At 31.4% G+C, this 5,905-nt stretch overlaps 1 long non-coding RNA gene across 1 annotated transcript; it reads right to left on the bottom strand.

Annotated features, from left to right (window-relative positions):
• Positions 1-1,139: 1,139 nt before the first annotated feature.
• Positions 1,140-3,227, bottom strand: LOC134697441 (uncharacterized). Its single transcript, XR_010103116.1, has 3 exons — positions 3,206-3,227; positions 2,447-2,544; positions 1,140-1,446 (listed from the first exon to the last, which is right to left on the bottom strand). It is a non-coding gene; the product is annotated as an uncharacterized LOC134697441 (long non-coding RNA).
• Positions 3,228-5,905: the final 2,678 nt, after the last annotated feature.

Raw genomic sequence — 5,905 nt, 5'->3', positions numbered from 1 at the left:
GGTCGTACGGTGACCTATAGTTGTTAATGTTTGTGTCATTTTGGTCTTTTGTGGATAGTTGTCTCATTGGCATTCATACCACATCTTCTTTTTTTTTTCTATATTATATGAATTGTATTTGCATTTACATACACGCTTACGAGTATGTATGATTTCTTACCCAAATGGACATATTTGTTTGCACCTGTCTGTTCTTTTATTTACTATTGTAAGTGATTGATTTTTCTTCTTTTAGTTTGTCGTTTAACATAGTTTAGAGAACATATGCAATGGTTTACGATACATTTTGATAGGTGTATTACGATTTTGTTAGAAACAGAAGAGAGCAATTATAGTGAAAATTATTACAAATGATCTTTATTTTTAACAGTATGTTTGAACTCCACAGAGTGATGACGACGAATGCAAAGTTGTCTTTAAAGCGGTGCCTGACCAAAAAAATCCACGAAGTTTCCATGCTAAATATAGAGGATACAACGTTGTTAAAGTACGACATAAGCAAACAAAATCCTTTACAAAGCGGTTAGCATAAGATAAGAAGATTTAGTATGATTGTCAATAATACAATATGACCCATGTTTAAGCAGCCATATGTTACAACGTTGCCGTCAAAAATGGGCATATTCCATATCGTATAGTCAACTATGAAAGGTCCTCATGACAAATGTAGAACAATTAAAAAGAGAGTAAAAAAAAAAACAATGAATAAACGAATATTAATTACAAAATGCAATAATCAACGATATCTACCGAATAACAAGCTACTGACTTGGGAAAGGCACACGAAGAATGAGAAAGACCTAACCATGTTTGTGAGCGCTGAACTACTCACTTGGGGATATCATACGATTACATAATTTTAATACAAACAACAATCTAAAGACGGATTATTAACTTCCACATAAAAGTAATTTAAATGAAATGAAATGATTTATATACGGAAACGTGAGTACAAACCAAGGACACAAATAACCAAATGACATGTAGTCATTTTTTAATATTTAGATAAAACTGCCATTTAATATGACACCGACAAATCAAAAACGACAGTATGCCTTCATAAAGATTGGTATAACCATGGGTAGACATTGAAATGAAATAAGGGATATTCATACACTAAAAATTCATACATCTACATATTTTTCATTAGTTTTATTCTTTAGAAATTATCCGAGTGTACTGCACTCACCACATTTTCTACTCTCATGGCCGAATCCCCTGCTACATCCTCCAGCATCGTAGTATTTCTTTATCCGGTCACTCCTAGCTTTGCACTCTGTCTCGTGATTACACACCCACTGAGCTACCACGTGATCACAGGTGTCAGCACAGTTCATCATTTCCGCACGTCTGCAAGCACATTTTGGCCAGCCTTTACATGACGATACTACACCAAAATCCTTGATTAATTCACGGCTGCTGGCGTCGTATGCTTTGCAATTACAACTGAAAGATAAATTATTTTCAATTCTTGATTTTATTTCAACTGGTACAACCAAATTTTTCAAAATGCTAAATCCCCCCCTTTTTTTTACACGATAAACATGTAGTTGTAAAAATTATCTGAATTAAAATCTTAATCAACCCCTTTGGGTTTATTGGAAACACATATTTTTTTTTTTAAATAATCGCGTAAATAATTTTTCCTTAAGGTGGCTCGCGGGTCTAAATCATTTTTTTTTTAATCTAATATATGATTTCGCTATATTTTTTTTTCTATAAATGAACTTTATCTTATACTTGAAATAAAAAAATGGGGTCACTGTTCATTTACGTTCACAACCTTCCTACGAAAGAAGCATTCATTTTTGTTAATGTCCTTTGTTTCTGTTGAACAAATAGGAGAAATAGAGGTAATATCGAAATAAAACAAGAACTAAATTACAGAAATCGCTTAAATTTTACAATTATTTAGTTAATGTACAGCTTAATCGAAAACAACAATAAAATGTATAGGTCACCGATGAGTTAAAAAAGATATTTCAATTTTAATGCTAAAAAATGTCATTTTTGCACCAAAGGGAGATAATTTGGAGCTTTTTCAATGATATCTACAATTTAAAAGTCACCTGGGGCCAACCCGAATTGATTTTTTGCAATGAATTTTGTACCATATGATAAAGTAATACTACTTAAGGCAGTTAATATTTGTTATGAAAATCTTATACCCGCGAGCCTCCTAAAACAATTCTAACAAAGATGCTATTTCTTATCTGATATAACTTTTTGATAGAGAACTTGATGTTTTGAACCGAAATGCTTTTTAAATTTCATCGTATATGGAAGAACAATGCATCCATAACAGATCCTACTTATCGTTCCAAAGCAACCCTGGTTTTTAAAGGGGTTCTACAAAGTTGGTCACCCTGTATTTTTTTCTATTTTGAGTTTTGTATACCGTTGTAGTCATATTTTGATGAAATAAAATTACTAGTATAAAACTTACTGGCGGTATTTAGCCTTGAGAACTCGAAAGCCATCCATGAGCAAAAGTCACTGTTACCACAAGTACTAAGATAGTAATCCAAGGTCTCATCTTTCTAGCTGAAATATGACGAGCATTTTATTTTATTATTAAAAACAGCAGATAAACAATTTTTAGACATGGTCGGATCTAAAACTAAAGATGTATATAACTATACTGTAACAGACAAAAAAAACTTTTGAAAAAGATTTTCATTCAAGGTGGAACTTCTCAATACACTGATTTTTCAAGATAGCTTTTTTATAATTGTATTGAAGCACTGTCTTCTACACTGTAACTATTGTAAATAGTAAGACTTTCAAATAAAAGAACACAGACAAAAAGAAAGGGAAAAAAACTATGGAACATGATATCCTATTATCTAAATGCCCTTTTAATTATACGTTTGTGCATAAAACTAGCGGAAAAACTTTCCAGAATAGATTTTGATAAAGTTATCTACTTTGATTTTGTGTTTTTTCAAATGTGTGAAATTAGTCGTATGTGTCCCATAATCGTTTATGGTAATTAATTTACATAGAGATAACTATCAGAGAGCCCAGGTGGTCGTGTGGTCTAGCGGGACGGCTGCAGTGCAGGCGATTTGGTGTCACGATATCACAGTAGCATGGGTTCGAATCCCGGCGAGGGAAGAACCAAAAATTTGCGAAAGCAAATTTACAGATCTAACATTGTTGGGTTGATGTTTAGACGAGTTGTGTATACATATATGATACTTACAAGGTAAATTATTCTCTTAAGCAATAACTGTTAAACTTCTAGGAGAACACTATATTTTTGCAATGCATTTGAAACCAAAACAGTTAAAAAACCAATACTTGTGTTGCGTGTGCTTATTTAATTTACTATACGCAAGCTGCGACAAGGTCATACGATATTTAGATTACATTCGTGGAAACCTGATTTCTGTAAAAACATATCGAAAAACATAGATAAAATTATGTGACCTTGTTTTTTTTAACAACATTAAATATTTATTTATCAAATATGCTTGTTACATTGTTACACCAAGACGCCAAGCTTTTCTTGATGCATCCTGTAATATTCCACTGATTGCCCAGGTTAGCAATCAGCTGCTGGTATATATGTATAAAATTTTTGAAATACAATTATACAACATTTTAATACATTGTGCTTTATTCTATCAATCGTCTTAACTTATTTTTAGTGACTTTAATAATCGATTAAGTTTCATTGTTCTGTTTTCATTGTATCTGTGTGTGTATTCTCGAACAAAAAATTGATAAACATTTACCTTTGTCAATTTCTGATTAGATACATAGAATGATTTGTATATGGAAAAACCTAAGATTGTTAGGAAATAATTCAGACCAATATAAAATTTGCCAAAATTTTTATATCCAAAGACTAATTGCTTTAATCAAGGATTTGTATAGTATACTATACAAATCCATGCTTTAATGATACTCTAAAATTTGAATTTGATTTTACCATTAACACATAAATACTTTTCCAAAATTTTTCTAAAATCGACAAGAAATAAAAAAGTGGTTATAAAAGAGGGACGAAAGATACCAAAGGGACAGTCAAACTCATAAATCTAAAACAAACTGACAACGCCATGGCTAAAAATGAAAAAGACAAACAGTGAAACAATATTTCACATGAAACAACATAGAAAACTAAAGAATAAACAACACGAATCCCACCAAAAACTAGGGGTGATCTCAGGTTCTCCGGAAGGGTAAGCAGATCCTGCTCCACATGTGGCACCCGTCGTGTTGCTTATGTGATTATAAATCCGGTAAATAGTCTTATTCGGTAGGTCACATTCATGAAAGGGAAGGGGATTGAAGTTACGACGTAAGGAACATATCCGATATCATTTGTGAAACGGTTATTCCATAACAAATATGTTGTCAATCAAGAAATCAAGCATCTTGATAATATCGGTTTCAGAGAATTTTTTGTTTGAATCAGAGTGATTCTTTAAAAAGTATGATTTATCCCTCCCTAAGACAAGATACTTGTATCTGCGTTGGCCATTCTTTTTTTATGAAGCAAAGTAATACCAACTCTTTCAATTTGTCTTTTAGTTTGGAATGTGGAATACTTGTGTAAAGAGTAGAAAAGTCAAATGTTATATTACTGTTACAAGATGAAAGAGAGTTACATTGTATGTACTCTAAAAGATCTTTGGAATTTTTAAGTATCCACATCTGATTCACGCCACCTCTAGAATAGGCAGTTTCACAATAACTTTGAAGCCCGTCTTTGATTGCTAATAAAATAGATATTAATAATTTAGAAAGAGGTTTCGTGGTTATAATCTTCTTCTTCGTTACAGACATTACATAGATTGGCATTCTTCTGTTTCCATTTAAACAATAATTGTGTTGTTTGTAATATGAATTGTAAAAGTTTCCATCTATATATTTTTAACTTATTTTCTTCTAAATAATGAAACATGAAAACATATATAAAAAAGAAGATATGGTATGATTGCCAATGAGACAACTATCCACAAAAGACCAAAATGACACAAACATTAACAACTATAGATCAACGTACGCCCTTCAACAATGAACAAAGCCCATGCCGCATAGTCAGCTATAAAAGATCCCGATAAGACAATGTAAAACAATTCAAACGAGAAAACTAACATAGTTTGTTAATACTAAGGTTCTCATTATTTTGTAAATACGCATCCATTTGCTAACACCAATTGATGGTTCAGTTTTTTCTTTACAAATTGACTTAAATAATATATTTGTTGAAAAGCTTGAAGCCTCAATGTTATTACCTTTCCAGATTAGTTTCTGTCTAGGAATATTTACAATACTTTTTATAGAACTTTCAGACTGTAACATCTGAAGCCAGTCTTTTAAAATATTTATTTCTGCAATCCAATTAATCTTGCATTCTAATTTATCCAGAATAAAATGTTGAGATGTATTACCAGTGTGGTCTATAATGTCATTGGCAAATATCAAGTTACTCTTAATCCAATTTTCCAAAAAAATAGTTTTATTTTTAAAATTAATCTGTTTATTCCCCCAAATTACCTGTTTCCATTCTTCTGTGAAGTTGGTAGGTTTTTTTGTTTGTCCACCGCCTGATATTACCCAACACTTAAAAACTTTTTTTATAAAATTCAGGGATATGTTTGATATATTCCAGAATTTTCTTCTTTTCAAAATTCATCTTAAAAATTAACCAATTAGTACCAACCACGCTGAGATATTTTAATGGAATCAACTTCCAGTTGGAAATTACTGATGAGTTTACTTACCCAAAATGCTTTTAGAGACATAACATAACTTTGTATGTCGATCATTTGTAATCCCCCTTCTTCGTTTGACTTTATCATGGTACTTCTTTTAACCTTATCTGGTTTACCATACCAGATGTATTTATAACATTTACTTTCTAGTTCTTTTCTGAATTTCTCCGGAACTG

This window comes from Mytilus trossulus, chromosome 14 (genome assembly GCF_036588685.1).
Source record: "Mytilus trossulus isolate FHL-02 chromosome 14, PNRI_Mtr1.1.1.hap1, whole genome shotgun sequence".
NCBI lineage: Eukaryota > Metazoa > Mollusca > Bivalvia > Mytilida > Mytilidae > Mytilus > Mytilus trossulus.
Note: the sequence above shows the minus strand (reverse complement) of the source record. Positions and strands in the feature narration are given on the sequence as shown.